The following is a 19,377-nucleotide window of genomic DNA, read 5'->3' as shown; positions in this document are numbered from 1 at the left end:
ACTCCTTGATTTCACAGTTTCTCCCCCTGCAACCTGCCTTCATCTCAAGAGAGACACCCAGAGCCCAGTTCCACAACTGAGAGAGACGGGAAAGACTAGAAATACTCTCAGAAGATACCGGAGCCACTCCTCAACACAACAAAACAACCATGAAGACACACAAAAGGCAGTTCTTGCCCAGGCTGCGAGGACAGGAAAAGGCCCAAGAGAAACTCCTTCTAGACCGCAAGTGAAGCCATCGTCACCGTGAACCTGAGACGTCCCAATTACAAAACAGCAGGACACACAATGCACGTGACAGCTTGACCTCAACAGAAGAAACAGAGTTGCTTTCCACGTGGCAAGCTGTGAGGTTATCACAAGCTTTCCCTAAGGTAACACAACCAGCGCCGAGATGCCACGTGCAGTTCCAGCTGTCTACTGCATTAGCTCCGAAAATAACGGGTTACTGCTTTACCGCAGTGTTTTCAAGAACTGCTGTAATAAATCTTCAGCAGAATTTCAGGACTCCAGGGACCTGTAACGTGCTATGTGATCTATAACACGAAAATATAAATTAAGGAATGACTGGTTTTTACATTTAGAAATGCATGCAATGGAAACTAATGCTGCATAAAAACACACCTTGGAAGTAAAAAAGATAAAAAGGCTAATAGACATTGGGTGGAGAAAACAAGAGCAATATTACTCGTAAAGAACAACAAGCAACATCTAAAACTTGCACTTTAATAAAAAATGAAATCATTATTAGCATTTGCAGAGAAAGGTTTCTAAGCTAATGACTGAATGTGCTTTAGGCTCACATTTCTTTTTTGCCATATGAAGAGCTGTACTCAGAAGACAGAGTTCAAAAGCTCCATGGAGAGCTGTTCACAAGTCTCAAACACCACTGCTTGACTGTAAGAGGCTATTTCTTAATAAACTGGTGGTCCATAAAGAGCATAAAAATCATGAATAGTAGTAAGTCCAACAGAGTACAGTACAAGCCCACTTCAAGTACCCCACTGGAAGCTTAAATCAAGATATTGCAGAGTAAAATGAAAGGTGAGTCTGTCAGGAGGAGAACTGGGGCAAAAGCTGGGATTGCAACAGGTGGCGGGCAGTCAATTTGATTTTAGAAAGGTGATGTTTCCCCACAGACCTATTGGTTCTGCAACAATATAAGACGTGTATAATATTTGTTTTACTACGTATTTCTCTTTCCTTTTTTAAAATACAGATAAGTAAACACTGATTTGAACTTCTCTCAAGAGCACAACAAGACATTATTTTGGCAAAGAACTTCAACTGAATATACTTCTAGTGCTCTTTACCTGGTAAGCCATTCACTTTCTTCCCAGACAGCTTGAAGCATTAACAAAATCTTGCCTCTAAACGGCACCTTTCAGTTTTCCAACTTGCTGCACAAGGCTACATTGCACAATGGTCCTTGTTCCTAATCCTGATCCTTCTTACATGATCCACAGTAGTTACATTAACCTGGAGAAAGAAAATGACAGAACCAACAAATTTCCTTTTCCTTCCTTGAAAAGGAGGAAGGGAATTACATTTCCAATTGTACAGTTGTAAATTTTCCCATTTTTTTAATCATGCTTTGGCATTTAGTTGCTACTTCAAGAAATTAAGGAAAAGTCGGGGGGGGGGGGGGGAAGCCTTCAGTTTGGTTTCCTTATATACTTATCCAAGATTATAGTTTTATAATCAGAGTATGTAGAAATAAGCTTTATTTACACAACTGTTATCTCCCTGAGAAGACTGAGAAAATAGAGCAGTGCGTATATAAACATGGAAGCAAGGCTCTAAAAAGGATGAAATAATAATAGGAGGAAAAAAAATGGAGTACCAGCAGGACATCAATAATAAAATTACTGGGAAAGAGCAGAACTTCCTGAAGTCAAACCAAGCTCAGCAAAATCACCTCACACTCGTACTCCCTCTTTTAAAACCAGTATGATTAACGAACAGCAGTTATGGGGGGGAAACAGAGTATCCGAACAATAACAGCATTATTACATTTGAAATGATCCTGGCTAAGTGCATGAAGAAAAAATGGTAAGCAAGAGACAAAAAGGTCTTAAGTAGTGCAACATAACATAAGCACACAAAAAACTGAGCATGCGTAATCCTACTCATCTGATATCCCTGGCCAGCAAGTGTTGTATTTCATGCTTCAAATAAAATATACGGAGTGGGCATGTCAGAAAAGGCACTTGAGAAATAGGGTGTCAACAACAATAGATGAGAAAAAGGGAAGCCTTCAAAAAAGTTACTTTCATATGCAGCTTCACAACATGAGAATAGATGGGTACTCCTATCTTTTGACAAAGTTTAATACTTCCAGAAGCAGCAGCCTAACAAACAGTATTCCAAAGCCTCTATGGTAAAGAAATAGTCTTCCTGTAACGTTGTTGTAAATTCTAACAAAAATTTCTGACTTTTATTTATTCTTCTCAAACAAGTTGAAAGACAAATTTGAAATTATAAAAATGACTTAAATTCCTTCCCTCATCAGCATTCAAGGAGTACTCACTCGCTATTGAAGTTTCAAAGAAATTACCATTACAAGTCTGATAAAAATCACGGACTAAACAAAACAGAAATGGAGTAAACTAATCCATAAGCAGGTGCGTAAGAGAGCTTCTTCTTTTCCACAGCTTATTCAACTGCTACAGACCAGTACCTAGCTCATACAAAAGTTGAAAAAATCTAGTAGGAGCAAAAAAAACAAGGTACCTTTCTTTTTTTCTTCCAGTCTTAAGATAAACAATACGCTGCAGGATGATACATACTAGCTGCAAAACCCTGAAGTACATTCTAAACAGAAACTGAATTTCACTTTTCCTTCTTATACTACATTTTTCCTTTATTTAATATAAATATTAGTTTTAAGCACAAATACTTCTTAGTAGGATTTCTACAGTAACCTGGCACATTAAAAATAAATTATTTCTATTATTTTGATCTGAGCTATGTTTTCTACAGTTTACCAGAGTTCTGATTTCCACCTAAGAACAGCTCGAACAGGTCAGTATTTAAATAAAACCATCCAGTAAATAAGAATCACAGCATTTGACATACTGTAATATTAAAAAATGATAAAAATAAAGCTCAGAAAAATTAACTCCACAAAATTTTAAATACATAGGTATGCGTTCTCTCGACTAAAAATCGGCATATGTGGCATAAGACTTTCTGCTGTGTATCAGCATGCTAGATGTCCCTTAGACAATGGACATCACTGGAAATGAAAAATGAGGAAGAATTACAGTAACAAAAGCAGCTTTAAACTGGTTGCTTAAACCAAAGTTTCCTGCTCGCTATCTTGAAGTAAAAACGAGCTAAATCAATTCACCTTCTTCAACAGCTACAAATTAAAACACTGATCAATTATGCAAACTCTGAAAGCAAAGACAGAGAAGGAATTGACAGGAGACTGGTTGACCACTCATTTAAGAGACAGAGGTACAAGGTTAAATGGCTGGAAGCCAAATATATGGATAAATTCAGGGTACATACAATGCATAAAGATTAGGGCAATTATAATCACTGAATCCATTTACCAAAGAATATAGGTGATTCTTCATCACACAATGTCTTCTACGATATGCTCATGTATTCACAAAACGTTAAAGCTCCAACAAAAAACACTTGCTTAATCCAAGTCCAGGTGATATTCTCTTGATGACTCAATTTAAACTGAATTAGATGATCATAACCATCTTGTCTGATCTTCAAATCAATTAATTTACAATCCAACCCTATGTGTAGATTTCTTTTTTTTCTTCTCACTTCACAAAGCCAATCAATATAACTTCATTTGACTTTATGGTAAGTTCCTTCTGGTATCTGCTTAAATGACAGTATGTCCATCATCAACTAAAAACTTAAAACAACCAACCATCACTTGAAACCATCCTTCAAGGATGGCAATGAAGTCAAAATGAAGCTTCACTCTTCAGTTAACAATTTAAAGACACGCTTTTCAAAGTCTTTTTCACTAAGTCAATACAGATTTCACATACATATTCACATGCTACCCTATCGGGGGAACTTGACATGTTCCTTAGCCTATGACACAGGGAATTAAATCCCCCTCTCAGTATTGGGCTTCACATTTAGGTAGAAGAGAGCAGTACAAAGAGTTAGGAAAACCCGTGCCAGACACCAAGAACAATGATGACAGTTTTACAGGAATAAAGCCTAGAAGTACTCCTAAATCCCTGAATTAAGAGTTGTTTCAAAGTCGCATGCCTCCCACTAGAGGTACAGAACACGATGGGTTTCCAAAACCAGTGATCATACTACAAACTGTCAGAATGAACTGAATTTGGCAGCTATGGCTAAACGTGAACTTGTTTATCCAGGCAGAAATCCTTAAAAGTCTTCGGAACTTGCACGCTGGCCAAGTTAGGCACCACTTTTTCTGTGGCATTCGCAGTGCAGTCAGGATGCTTTTTAGGACGCGACTCCCACACTTCACCCAGTTGCCAATGCTCAGACTTCATAAAAGCTGCAGCTTAATCATTCGGCCTTTAAACTAAGAACACCATAATGTCTGAAGAATGCTGACAAGCATTACTGGTTTAGATCATATCAAATGATTGCCACGGCACATGGCAATCTATATAGCCCTTCTATAAGCATTACTTTTACAGATTCTTTTGTATAGGTAATTTTTTTGTTTGTTTTGCTGAATTAATTTTAACATTGTATAGCACAAGGACATTTCAGCCAACAGAATTTTCATATTTCTAATTTTTAGCTGATACAAAGGCATTTCATGCTACATTTATGTTACTATTTATAATACCACAGTAATATACAAGGATATGTCAAATATCTAACACTAAATCCAGCAACAACATCCATCACCACCTGACACCCCAACCACAGCTCAAAAGACAACTACATCATTAGCCTGCAGGTTCAGGTGTGTACACAGCAGTACAAAAAGAAAAGTTTTGAAGAAAAAAGCGTAGAGTGGAAAATAGAGTAAAGTTGCTATGCTATTCATAAAATGAAGATGGCTTTAAAATAACCCAGGACCCAGAAAATCCAACCTGGAATACGAATTAAAGAAGTCTTTTTATTACAAGACTCTGTCCCATTCAGGTTATCAGTGGAAGTGTTACACCAGGATGGAAAGGATGTCAGAAAACAATATCTTTCACCCAAAGAGAGACAGTGCAGCATGTCACAAGAGGCAGAAGAAGCAATAGCTAAACACCCAGTGACAAGAACTCATGGTTGTGAAGAAGCTAAACTGACCGCAGTCAGAAGTAATCAAAAGAAAAACTCTCTCCTTTTATTTTTAATTCCTATTTTTCTAGGGGAGGAAGAAGATATGTCAATGAAAGCTTCACGCGTGTGGAACTTTGGCAATGTTTGGGAGGGATGTGAAAGTACAAGTATTTCTCACTTCTGCTGATAGACATGCCCACAAGATGACTCGGGTACCGAATAGCTAAGATCCCAGTGCTTTCCCTAATGAAGAAAACCACAGCCTGGTTGAGGGTGCCCACTCTCACAGCACGTGGCGAGTTAACTGACAAATAATGGAAGCCACAAAAAAAAAAAAAAAGGCACATGGAGCATGGAACCCACACTCCCTTCCTCTCCCCCAGCAGATGACATTATTTGCTTGATGTGACTATTGGAAACTTTACCCCAACAGTCACAACCAAAAATTACAAGTTACCAGTTTGTCCACCTTCTCAAAATGCAAGGCCCAGAACTACTGCTATATATTCCTCAGGTATATATGTTGAAGACATTTTTAGCAAAATGTTGATTTAGCTGAATATAGATCTGGAAAGTAAAAGTGAAAATGGCAAAGCTTTCTAAATTAACAGCCTCCAAATCTGCCTGCCAACTAGACCGACTTTGCATGCTTTCCTTTTCAGAAGGGAGAAAAAAAATAGTCATTCTGTTAACGTTTTCCTTTCACAATGCTGTTGGGTACCATCTATACAAAAGATTTCATTGACTAGATAGAATCTGTGAAAAATTAAGTCATCTTGTAAGTCTTACTGATTGACAGAAACTGGAAAAGAGTGATTTTCCCCACCTCTGTTTTAGGGGGGTTTTTGTTGGAAACTCTTTTCATTTCCCACTTAACCTAAATTTTCCTGCAACAGAAAGATTCTATGAAAAAGAAACTGGAATAGCTCCAACTACTGTCCAACACTTAGAAAGATTTTAAAGTGTCATCGATCATAGCTCTTTACATGCTCTTCTACATGCACTGCCAACCCTTACTCCAAGGCTAATTCAAAAATGTTTTATGCCAGCATCACACACTCAAAGACAGAGAATTAAAACACAAAAAAAGAATCTCTAAAATATTCTGATTTTAAGTCAAGTCCTGCCCAGATTCGTATGTCAGATGTTACTGAATAATACTCACAGTCATCCTTCTTTCTTTCCAAGGAAGAACTGGCAATTAATAATGATTAATTCTAAATACCTCTATGGCTAACGAGGATGACCACGTGTTATCACATCTGCTATGAAAACTGTCCTGAATTTTTAGCACTTCATCTGAAAATGCTAGTCCCATGGAAAAAAAAATAATATTCACAGTAGATGACAACAATCCTAGTCACTCTTTGATGTTACAAATTTCTAATACTACGTTATTTAACAACCTTCAGTCATTTCAGCTGAAATTCTCAGTGTCTGCTTCTGCAAACTTTGATTCCAACATTTTCAAGAATACATCAGGTATCTTTGACAATTTTGGTAATGGGGAAAAGTCTAAAAAATAAAGAATATTTTTGTTTGGAAAGATTCTCCCTCAGGGAGCCACAGATGACTGATACTTTCCCAACAGAAACTGATGGGGTTATAGAGTTGCCTTGTCCCATTCCACAGCCAACATGTTGCAATTTGAGCACCATAGCTGACAACTACAGCTGGCAGGTGCCCAAGAAGGCTTCCAGAAGCTTGCTGGTGAGATCTCCAACTCTGCACAGGGGCCCGAGCATCCCTCCTGATGGACCCCATTCTCCACGCATCAGCCGCAGCGACCTGGCCAGCAGGCATCACGGTGCTCCCTGCACTGCAGACCTGGCTAAGCCCCCAGGAAGCAGATGCACCAGGAAAGAGCTTTAGGGCCAAGGCAGAGAGAAAGAAACTATCTTTAGATAGCCAGAAGGATCAGTGCATTCAAAACCTTGTGCTCCTTGCAGCCCTGGCCACCGGACAACGCCTCACACTAATGGTAAGTTAGCATCGTCGCTTGCACCTTACAGAGAGGATAACCAAGCGGTTACCCTAGGTGACACCTGACAAAACTGGGACCAGAACTCGGGTCTCCAACATGACACATCATCTGATTAATTATCCCCTTTGCTGCGCTGATGTCCAAGGTCATGCATTTGATTGTTCTGTGTTTAAACAACGAGAACATGCTCACCCCACAGCCAGGAACAAAGCTGGGGATTTCTGAGTCCCATCGTTACTCTGCTATGTAGCGAATACCGTGCCAGCCGTTAGCAAAGAGTGTACTTCATTCCCCCTCTGAAGGCTGGTTCACACAGAGGACAAAAGCTTGCTACTGCTAACCAGGCATGCTTTAACTCAAGTGGTGCTGGTCTGTGCTGTGACTCCAAAGCCCGTCAATGTGAGCGCTACCAGTGACCCACAACAGGATAAACACCACTGCACACAAGGAAATGTGCTTCCTCAGTGTTCCAGGAAAAAACAACACAAAACACAACACTATGAACAAATAAACAAACCGGGAGATTAAAAAAAAAAAATACAGACATTGGACATTGTTAGGATTGCATTCAGAGGAAATGTCAAGTTACAATAGTCTTGGCAAACTTTATTTGTTAAAATACTCTTTAACTGTTAAGGGTCATCTCCCTTGATCCTAACACATGCAACTTCAGTTCTGATATACCTTAGCTTTTGCATCCTTAACTTTGTAGTTTTATTAGACTTAATAATAATAATCAGCAACCCATCACCTAGACAAGTCTTGCCCTTGCACCTGCTGCTGAGGAGGCTCCTCTGACAAAGGAGCTGATGCACACAGATGCAAAGTGCATGAAGAAAAACAGCACAAAGCATCAAAAATGGAGGTAAGGAAGATCACTGAAGGGGAAGAAGAATCAACATCACAGGATCCAGCACTCGACTCATTTTGCACGCAATATTCAGAGGCCATGAGGGGCCTCCTGTAGAAACTGGTGGGCCAAGCTTGACTTCAGAGTCCTCTCCACCCTGTAATGTTGCAAAGAGGGAGCACAGCAAGCTGACGGCTTCTCTTAAATAAGCACCCACATGTACACACTGGCCTGTGCCAACTGCAGTCCTTGAAAACATTTTAAATGAGTCCATATATTCACTCCTGAGCCAAGTTTTACCATATATATTTCAGTTGAGCAACACTGGGATGGTTTATGCCACCATCCCTGCCCAAAAATACAGGAAATGAGAGAGAAATAGTTACATGATGAAGGCATAGCCATAATTTAAAGACATCTCAATTCAAATCACATTATATTTTGCATTTATGTCTGCTGCAAAATATTCTTATATTATAGTTTTTGGTTTAGACCAAAGTCCAGATTATGCTTTCTGAAAAATACCAAGAGGTTGTACACTGGAATCAAGAACAGAGAAGTCCACACAAGCACAGTGTTATGTGCAGTGTAAATATACTGACTTCTTGGCAAAGCCACCTTGATTTTTCTCTTCCTTCTGCCTCTCAGTATTCTTTCAAGAATTCTGTGCCACCAAATGGTATATAAAACTAATTAAAGAATACTCTACTGTTTTTATATTACAGTTACTGCATGGGAGCAAACACAAAAACACGGATTCAAAGTAAACTTAAACCAGTCACACCAAACTTCAAGAAAGTATGAGAAAGTTCATACATTTTAGGGTACCAAATCTAAACAGGTCTTTGACAGAGGAAAAGGCTTCCAAATGCAAATGCAAAAGCACCAGCACAGTTTTATCATAACCCAAAAGAGACCGCACAATTTTCCTCACATTGGTCCAATTTTACCCACTTTCACAACTGGATTACATGCATGTACTAGGTCTAGCCAATGCTCTAGTCAAGTTTGTCAACGTAGCTTTGGTTTATAGCTAGGTGTACAGCTATCACGGTGACACTAAATCCTTGAAAATAACTCTTGCTGCTCATTTATTTTCACATTTACTACTGACTTAAGAAAAAAATTCATTTAGCTGAAACAGGAGGTCTGTCTAAAGTTCAGTAGTTGAACAGCGCGTTCTCACAGGGTAAGGCTACATGGAGCTTTTGATTGACTAACACTGTTAAAAGTGTCTTTAGTACTACAGCATAAAAGCATTTCTCTTTTCTACCATAAGCATATTTTTCATTAAAAAAAATAAATTTCACTGCATAGGAAGCGTAGTCATTTCATGCTTTCACGTTTGCACTTTCAAGACCCCAAATTCATCTTTCAGATACACAGCATACCCTGCACAAAAGTAAAGGAAAACCCAAACGTGGCTTAATACTTTTCTTTACATCTCACTTTTCAACATCATGCCTCTTTATATGTTTTCTTGTTAGCTGGGGAAAGTGAGCATGCTTGTGTTTGCAGCTCCTCCTCTTTCAAAGACGCACAGCTGCAGCTGTAGTAAACAACCACCAGTCAGGAGCTGAGAAGGTCAAAGTCTCAGTGCCGCATCCATCTCAGCTTTTCTAAAATTGAAATTTCCATTTTGAGAAATTTGGGTTTTTATTTCTCTTTATATTTAAGTAAAGGAAAGGGAAACCACAACCATCTCCCAACAAAATAAACCAAGACACAATTCTTCAAAAGCCACAAACGGAATACTTCAGGGAAAATGAGTATTTCCCCAGCTTCATTAATACGAGACCCTGAATAAGGCGTCTGTATCTTTTAGTTGAGCAAAGGCTTGGTCAAAACCCATCTTGAACCAAACAGACCTGTTACACAACACAAATGACACTTATTTCCTTAAGAAACACACTAGGAGGTTGGCCATCCTGGAAGGTGGTGCCAGTGGTGGCGGGAAGCTCATGGAGTGGACCCAGTGACCTGAAGCTTGAAGACCGCAGCACTGTAACATCAGAAAGGCTAGTGTCAGCAGGCACTGCTCACCCAGTGATTAGAAAAGGCACACGCCTTCCCTTTGTTTGATAAGCTACTCAGGTCACACAGATGCCTGCCCAAAATCTAAACAACAGGACACCCTAAGTGCCAAAACAACCACCCAATTTCAGAGGGCTTCTGCAACACCACGGTGCGGTCAAGAGCATCCTGAATATCTAAGAGAGACATTGCACATTTTGCTCAAGAAGTAAGGTCCGTATTTCTATTTAATTTCGGCAGGTACAGTCATGCACCGTGTTGGTCTGTGGACTTGAGACTGAACAGAAAGTTGATTCCTACAACACGGGCCTGTAGCCTAAGCCCTTCTACCACTTCATGGCAGAAGAACTAGTTCAACCCTGCAATATTTAAATCTCTCTCCAGAAGTGAAGCTCAGATCGCACAGTCAGATCCAGACAATCCCGACAGAAATACCTGGCAGAGGACCACATGATTAGCCTGTCCTGGAATCTTAAAGTTTATTTTTCAAAGTTGTTACAAACATTCTTCTGGTCTCTCTTGGGATCTTAGGGATCTTTTCAGCAAAGGATTTTCTACAAGAGAGGGGTAAGCCTGGAAATATTGTCACTAAGTATTGATGAGGAAATAGATACATATGTTTAAAAAAAAAAAAAAAGTAACACCTCATCTCCCATCCCCCTTTTTACATGTCTGATATTGCTTCATTATCAGAAGCAGAAACCAAACAGCACCTCCCAAATCCCAAACTCCTTTCAGCCCCTCCAGTGCACACGCAATCATTCCTCTAACGCCCCTCGGCGTATCTCCTACGTCCTCCCCACAGCCGGGCAACCGCAGAGAAAACAGGATTTTTTTTTCCACAGCCCTCTTTAAACGCTATTCACAACTCCATGAACTGAGAAGGTACAAGGAAAAAACAAATAAATAAATACAAGCCACCTCGTGAAGCTGCCTGTAACCTAAGGAAAAGGTTGGCTGGAAAAAAAAAAAAAAAAAGAAAAAAAAAGTGTTTCTCCAGCTCCTTCAATCCATGGAGGGAGAGGGAAAGGGGAGAGAAGGAACGGCCCCGAGGGTGAATTCCAGGGCTAGGGGGACCGGGGGGCTCCGCTTCTTGCGATGTCAGGCGCCCAGCCAGCGGCTTCAAGTTGCTCGCGTCCCATCAGCGAGGGATTTTCGCGTCTCCCCTTCGGAAGAGGAGGCGAAAATGGAAGGAGAGCCGCAGCCCGGCGGCGTGAGGGAAATGGTGCCGGCGGCCCGGCCCGGCCCGCCGCTGCCACCCGCCTCGGGGCTGGCACCGACCGGCGGCCAGAAAATGGAGCCCAGATGCCAGGGCGGCGAGAGGCAGCCCCGCCAAGTTGCCGCCAACCGTGCGCGGCTACCTGCCGCGGCAAGACAAGACGGGAGATGAAAAGGGAAAAAAAATGCATAAAAGAAGAATATCGCTTATTTATGATGGTAAAACAGGAGAATACCAGAAAACGGTGGAAAAAAAAAAAAGGTTTACTTACTTATACGGGGGCTGCCAAAGGCTAGCAGAATTTAACAGGCTTGAGCTAAACCATGATGTAAGCAAACTTATCCTCGGCACCTCGCATCGAGCAGCTCTGCTCCTGAGTACGTAACATATCTGGGATTTTATTTATTTATATTTATATATATATACACATACGCGAGCAGGTTTCGTTGCGCTGTCAAAAGCGACCACCGCGGAAAGGTCTGCAAAGGCTGCTCGCCGGCTATCACACCCCCGCCAGAAGGAGAAAAAAATAAATAAAAAAATATGTAATGTATATATTTATAGGGATCCTATAAGCAAAGGCCAAGCGCTGCCGGTGCCCCCCGGTGCCGGCGGCGGGCAGCCCCGGCCGCGTCCCTCCCCCCCCCCCGCCCCGGCGCCCCGTGCACATGCTTTTAATGTAAATACAGCCCTCCGCTCCCCCTCGCCGCCAGCTGACGGCTCAGCGTGGCTCTTCAGGCGTGTATTTATTTAGTGACGGGTAATAAGGGTGAGCGTAGGTAACAGGGGTGCGCGTAACCCCCCACACACACACCCCAGTCCCGGTGGCAGAGGGGCAGCACAAAGGGCTCGGCGCCTCCCCCACCCCCCCGCCGCTCGCCGCCCTTTTTTTAATTATTATTATTATTGTGTGCGGGTGTCCCCTCTCCCCTCCAGCAGGAAAGTTGAGGGAAAGTTGGGGCGGGCGGCCCCCCGGTCCGGTAGGGCCGTTACCGGCCGCCAACGGCCGCCGCAGCCCCCCCCGTCCGGCAGCCGCTGACCCCGCGGCCCCGCTGCCGCCTCCGCCCCGCTCCGATCGGCACCCCCCAACCCCCAATAAATCCCTTTTTATTTATGTTCTTTAGCGATTTCACTTCGTACGAGCGGTTATTTTTTTTTTTTTAAAGAAAGCTGACTGGGACGGCAACAAGAAAAAATAATAATAAAAAATAATCATAAAGCGCACGTTCTGTTTATTCTGATAAGAAACGGAATCGGCACAGACCTGAGCAGGAGCCGCAGAGCAGCCGCCTCCTTCCCCCGACTCGGGGTCCCCCCGGCTCTGTCTGTCCGTCTGTCCGCCAGGCTCCGTCTGCCCGTCCCCCCTTCTCTCCCGGGGGCCGGGGCAGAGGCTCTCCCCGGCGGCCGGCCGCCGCTGCGGGGAAATGAATGGGGGCAGCAGCAGCGGGGGGAAGCGCGGCGCTGGCCGCTGACTTACCCGCGTCACATGAGGAGCCGCGGGCAGGGCGGCCCGGGGGTGGAGGCTCCCGGCGCCGCCTCGCCTCGCCTCGCCTCGCCCACCGCCGCCGCACCGGGGCGGCAGCCGCCGCCGCTCCCCTCACACACAAAGGCCCCGCCGAGCCGCCGGGCCCGGCCCCGCTGTGCTGGGCGGCGGGCGGAGCGCCCCCATCGGCGGCCGGGCTCCGGGGGGGGGAAAGGGGCCGCGCCTCGGCACCGGGGGTGGCGGCGGGAACGCCCCGGGGCGCTGAGGGGGGAGCATGGGGAGATGGAGAGAGGGGGGCAGAGCCCTGCCCGGGTACCTGGCGGGCTCAGCCCTGCCAGCCTTCCCCTCCCGCTCCTTTTATTTTTAACGCTGAGGCTTGTGAGAAGCCTGTGAGGGTGGGTTGCTGGGTTTGTTTGGTGGTTGTTGTTTTTTTTTGGTTGTTTTTGGGGTTGTTTCTTTTTCGTGGAGGTCACTGTGTAGGGCTGAGCTGCACCTCGGCTGACTGAGGGATTCCTTCAGGGGAAGACTGGCCCGCATAGGGCCTGCTGGGTCGAAAAGGCTTTAAGTAACAGCACACAGAGAAAGAAGCCTTCCAAAATATTAAACTCTGTGAAAAACTCTCCATTCTGTTTTGAAATGATTATTCTAAACCTGATAGGAAACGAAATATGTAAATCCTGAGGTTCTGTCTTTAAACTTTGAGAATTAAATCCCTATCTCTTCTCAAAAGTGTTCTTACAAATGAATGCTTATGCAGCGAAATGTTTTGGTGGAAACACCCTGGCCCGTGTTTGTCCAGTGTCAGAGCTACTGTGCGGGCCTAACTAGTTCCCTAGGGATTTCCTTGGGTCTGAGAGTCTTGTTAATAACGTGAGGCCGATGCGGCTGTTTTCTGTCTCCTCCCTGAGGCCTCCTGTTGCAGGGAGGAAATACAGCATGGCCAGGGCACAGGTGAGCTGTGACCAGCCCCAGCTGCTAAGATGGTTTCTGAGCAGTGTGTGGAAGTCAGTTTCAGGAAGCTTGGTGGCCTTCACGATTGTCAGGGTGCCATGCTGGGCCCTGGCCTTCAGCAGGGTCAAAGCATGTCAAAAATGGAAAGTTTGCTGCGAGACCCCCTCGCATTCAAGCATGGCTCAACAGCTTCAGCAGATCCCCGACTGTAACCTCTGAAGCTTTCATAGCAGTAGTTGGGCGAATTAAATATGAAAAGAGTGACTCTTTGTCCAGTAGATGGGCCTGCTGCCTGAGCGTGTTTGTAAAAGTCTGGAGGGTGTGCATATTTACACAGAAAACCAGGCTGAGCTGAGGTAAATAATTACTGCTTAAATGCTATTGCCTTCGGTAAATACAAACTCATGTTTGCTGCTTTCCCCAATAGTTGCTCAGGAAGCCTGAGGAACCAGAACCAAAGTCTGCTCCCTTAGCGTGTTTCATGCCAACTGCCTGAAATACATCCATGCACCACTTCGTGCGTTCTCCCCTTCGCTGACCTATAAATGGTCCTCGGCCGCCTTTTGGCTGGAACGGTTTAGGTAACGTAACCCCCTCACTATTTCTCCCTGCATCTTATCTCGATTTTCACAAGGTTAAAAAAGACAGAATAGCAAATAAGAAATGTTAAAACGGATATAAACAGAAGTCCACCTAGCAGTGTATATAAATATACGTCTCTGCAAGCTATAAAGGAGATTAGGTGTGATTTGCTATTATTTTGTCTCTAGTGCAGTCATTTCCTTTGGAGAAAACTGAGCACAGAGTTAAAATATAGTCTAATGACCTGAACAACATATTTCCTTATATTACTACTTTACGTATAGAGCCAGCTCCACAAGCTCACCAGAGATTACATATGTGATTCATTAGTTTTCAGAAGATTTTACCCAAGTCAAAAGTTAACATTGTAACACCATGTTTTAAAAGATAAAATATGCAATCCCGTAGGAAGTAGGCTACTATAGAACTGTGCTGGAAACACTCCCTTGGTAGATTTGTAGCTTGTATTCAGATTTATCAATAAAAAAACACGAGCGTTAGCATTCATCCTTCTTAACCACTTGGAACAGGGAGCGATGATTTCCCAGCCTTGAGTGTTCTGCAGAGAAAAACTGGTTTTCACCTACCGGGGTTAAAGGATTAATGAATACTTGGCACATGAAAAATGAATGGTGGTAGTGGGAAGAAGATTGCATGTAGACAGTGTGATAAGGTGTGTAACAGAAAAACATCATGTTACGCACCTGGCTGTGCCCTGAGAAGCAGACGAAGCTCATTTCCATTGGATTTCAGATAAAATATTTTAACACATCAATATTTATTTTATCACACTTAAGAAATATTTTATTCATTTATCTAATATATCTAAGGAAACCATCTAGAAGAGAAGTTGCCTGACTGACATTTGGTGATAAAATTTGTTCTCCATGAGCTTCATTATGTGCTATGGTGGCTGTTTGCATGGTCTGTTGCCTGCTACCGAGAACTATTACCCGTATGCATGAATTTGCAGGGCAGTTTCTAAAGCAAAAATATGTAGCTACATTCATGGGAGAAATGTATTACATGATTATATATCAATAGATTGATATAGAAGTAGGGATATTACACATTAGTATTTGATGTATATCACAGATTTATAGAGAAATGTAGTTCTCAATCACATACTTTTATGGAAAAGCTGTCGTACTAAATCACCATCTTGGCTCACTCCATATACCTGACCCCTCTGTTTCCATTCTTCTGTAGATTAACAAAGCTGAGCATTCGTCGTCTACTTGAAAATGTACTGGCTTAAATTTTTAACACAGGAATACTTTGAAAACATTTAGTGTTTCTACAGATTTCCTTTTTTTTTTTTTTTTTTCCTCTTTAGAGAAAGACTTTTAATTTTCCTATTAAGCAATAGGACTTCTTAGCATGCCATTTTTTCAGAAACAAGAGTCTTAAATTTTGAAAGAGCAACATTTTTTTTTCAAGTGCCTTGCTCTATTCAGTTCTAAAAATAGAAAAACATGATGTTGGAAGCCAGAACAAATCAGCCAGTGGAACATTTTTGGTTATTTGCTTTTTCACAGGCCCAACAGTTATGTTTACTTGTGTAAACAAGTGAAAGACTTTTTTTCCCTAATCCTTTTCCAGGTCTGCCATATTGTCTGCAGACCAGTATTACTAATTCATTGTTACTGAATGCCACCACTTACAATCCCAGATGGTTATTTTCAGTCTTCCTATAGCTCTTTTTCCTTCAAAGGAGTTTCCTAAAACTTATCAAAGAGAAGGTCTGATAAAATCTCTACATCATGTTCCTCAGCCTCTTGCCTCTCCTATATCAGCCCTCCACTGATACAGTGTTTTCATCATTTTTCCCCAGTATTCATTATCCTATTTGCATTTCATCCTAGATCCTAATCCAGCAAATAGCCAAATAAATATTCTTGAAAACAGTTTAGCAACTTCTACGTTTAGCTTTGTTTTGCCTTTTTTTATTTTATTTTATTTAACTAGTAAAGAATCGTTCGTTTTTCAAAATGGGGAATGGCATCACCAGCAGAGAGCACACTGGAACCTCAGAACAAAAGAAAACAGAAAATCAATAGCATATTTTAACAATGCAAGCCTGAAACAAATAAAGATACATCTGAAATAAATCAGCAATGTGCTGAATATTGAGAGATATTGTTATTTAAATTAACACCAGTTATAAAAAAATCATTCTTAAGTTACCTATTGTTTATTCCATTACAGTTTTTATTTAATGTTTTAACTTAAAAAAATCAAATAAATGGGAAAAAAAAAGTCAATCTTACTACCCAAACCAAAAACTAAGTGCTTTTTTATTTGGGATGCATGGTTAGACAAAAAGCTTTAACAAATTACATGATATATTTTAGAAGACAGATTGTGTTCATTTGCTGAACTTGGGGAAACCTTTGGGTTGACAGGTAATCAATTCAAATACCTGCAGTTGAGGGATTGTGTTGCTAATTTCTTTCACAAGCCTTCCCTTTTGTATAAAGGCACGTAAATGTGTTTTTTTTTTTTTTTTTTTTTTTCTTCCAAGGAATTGACCACATCAGCAGATTCATCAGCCTTTCGGATATGGTTGCTGTCTTGCAATCCAGCCTGTGATCCTCTGCCAAGTACTTCCTCAGCTCCTTGTATGCCCAAATTGGTGTAAGGCTCAACACAAATAAATGGTGCTTGCCCCTCTTTTTGAGAGCCATGGTCATCAAGCTTTAGATTGCAAATTGTTTGCTGCAAGGACATCAGCTTCTGTTTCTTTAAATCTAGTTATAAAGCGTATCGATATGTATGGGCCTGTAACATCGAATGCTAGGGTATCTTACAGTCAACTTCTAGGTGGCCATTAACCAAAATGGCCAATTTGAAACACAGAAGCATGACTCACAAGTGACATTACCATATCTCACATGACTCACTGAAACATCGACAGTAATATTCCTCAGGTATGAAAATCAGAGCTTCATAATGTAAGCAACATTTGTGTTTTCCTGTACTTTGTATAAACCAGTTGTTTGCTCTTAGACAGACGATCAGGGAATCCGTTCCTTCAGCCCACTCTCCTAAAAAAAACAAACACCTAGGTCACTGCATAAATGGCAGTCTTAGTGTATACTATACAACCTCTCTGATATAATAAAGGGCATAGTGGAGAGTAGTTCAGCTACACTGCACAGAAGAGGAAAATTATAATCTAATATAATAGGTGTATGTTTTTCTCCAGGGATAGAGATCAAAATATTCAATTTGCCAGATTTAGATTAGCAATGTTGCCAAGATACATATTCTAGGAAAGTGGAGCTATGTAATATTAAAGCTCTACTCCCTTGGTCTAAAAGCTGTGTGCCCTTTATATAACCTTGGATTGAGATCATGCACTATTTTATTTTTTATTTTTTGAAAGTTGCCTTCTTTTAGCAAGAGCCATTAAAGCATTATTATCTTATTTAAGAGACTACCTCTAGAACAACAGGAGGGACAGTTTCTTACTTAGTGTAATCTGACATTGGCAGAAGGTAATGGGGAGTAGGAAGTCATCAAGGAACATGTTCTGGGAGAGAAGATACTGTGTTTTTTGTTTGTTTGTTTGTTTGTTTGTTTGTTTTTTAGCTCTTCAACGTTTGGTTAGTATTTTTGTAAGAAAAAAGAACTGGAGAAAAGCACTTCCTGGCTCTGGACACCATGTCAATTCCAAGCCTAGGAATGGAATGGGTTGCTCTGGATTTTCCCTTCAAAACTCCATAGTTTGCAGCTGAGTTGATGGACTTAAAAAGCACTCTGAGAAAACTTCTTACATCGTTCTAAGCTTTGTGTTCAATTCCATTATCTCAGCTCACTGTATTGAATACTGTGTTGTTTGGTTGTTCAGGAGACAAAAAAAAAAATGGTGATCTTTTAGACAGTGTTTTATAAAGAGAGACATACTGTATTCCCATATGAGCATTAAAGTCACTACATCTCTTTTGGTACGGTAGCGACTTGGCATGGGACAATCTTTGGAAATTTTCCCTGAAGCTCCCACCATGTTGCATTCTTTGTGGCTCCTAGAGATGTTGCATTCCACAGGTTCTCTGCAAAATCAGCCACGTCTAATTTGTTCCCTGTAACAGGTAACAGCCTACAAAGGAAGTTCTGCACTGGGGGACCTTTCCAGGCTCAAAGCTGGAAGAAATGTTGCAGAAGTGCTTGGGTTTTGCGCATTTGACTGAGAAGTGTTTTGCAGACAGGGTAGCAATGGAGCACATTCAGCTGTGTGCCTCAAACCTATCTGATTTCCTACTTAGTAGGCAGCCAAACACACCTGGGATGTCTTCTTTGCTGATATTATCATAACAATCTTCTATGCTTTTCTTGTCAGGTGTTAGGTATAACAAATATTTTCAAGAAGTTATGTTTTGCCATAAATGTTTTGCCATATGTGTTTTATTTTTTCCCAGTTGTTTTTAATTCAGAAAAGTTCTTTGTTCTCCGTGGAGGTAATAAATAAATTACAACAGAATAAATCTCCAAGCAAATAAGCACTTAGGTGCTTTTTCTTTACTCAGACAGCATTTCTCCATTCCCATATTTCACCCTGTTTTGCAGACACATTCTTGTATAACTTAGACATTCATGTTGATAACTTTTGTTTGATTTCAAGGCCACACAACGTAGCTTTTCCAGTACCAGAATCTCTTGGATTCTGACGATACTTGCCCAGCCTCAAGAATGGAAAAGATGCGGAATCATAATGGAATTGGGACACAGGGAAAATACTTCTTTTCAACACCTCTGCTTCATTAGCTGGGCTTGCAATGCCTGCTGTTGTACCTCGGCATAATACATATCAATTATCATGGAGCTTTCTGGATTTTATGCTTTCTGGATTAAAGGTTGACGGCTCACAAGCATTGAGAGGCTTCATCTGGACTCGGTTATACATATTACATGTCAGATGAATAAATTTTTGGGGTGGGTTGTGTAATAATTTTTTTAAACAGGGAATTTCACAGATTATTAATCATTGTGCCACTGAGTATCAATCTAACAGCTGAAAAACCTAAGCATCT

At 41.5% G+C, this 19,377-nt stretch overlaps 1 protein-coding gene and 1 long non-coding RNA gene across 8 annotated transcripts in view; one reads left to right on the top strand and one right to left on the bottom strand.

Moving 5' to 3' along the window:
- KLF12 (Kruppel like factor 12) overlaps positions 1-12,930 on the bottom strand; it is a 246,828-nt gene extending 233,898 nt beyond the window's left edge. Inside the window, exon 1 of one of the 7 annotated variants that reach the window (XM_040540371.1) lies at positions 12,806-12,930. The gene's annotated coding sequence lies outside the window, so the exon portion shown is untranslated. Of the gene's footprint in view, positions 1-1,313; positions 1,333-9,987; positions 10,010-12,592 lie in introns of those variants that run through there. The other 6 variants (XM_040540379.1, XM_040540395.1, XM_040540342.1 and 3 more) reach the window with 6 other exon arrangements.
- A 24-nt stretch (positions 12,931-12,954) lies between these two features.
- LOC121061489 lies at positions 12,955-18,751 on the top strand. The gene is made up of 3 exons (XR_005815122.1): positions 12,955-13,206; positions 14,190-14,343; positions 16,869-18,751. It is a non-coding gene; the product is annotated as an uncharacterized LOC121061489 (long non-coding RNA).
- The last annotated feature ends 626 nt before the right edge of the window (positions 18,752-19,377 follow it).

The sequence above is a fragment of the Cygnus olor genome, chromosome 1 (genome assembly GCF_009769625.2).
Source record: "Cygnus olor isolate bCygOlo1 chromosome 1, bCygOlo1.pri.v2, whole genome shotgun sequence".
Lineage (NCBI taxonomy): Eukaryota > Metazoa > Chordata > Aves > Anseriformes > Anatidae > Cygnus > Cygnus olor.
This window is presented reverse-complemented; position numbering and strand designations above follow the sequence as displayed.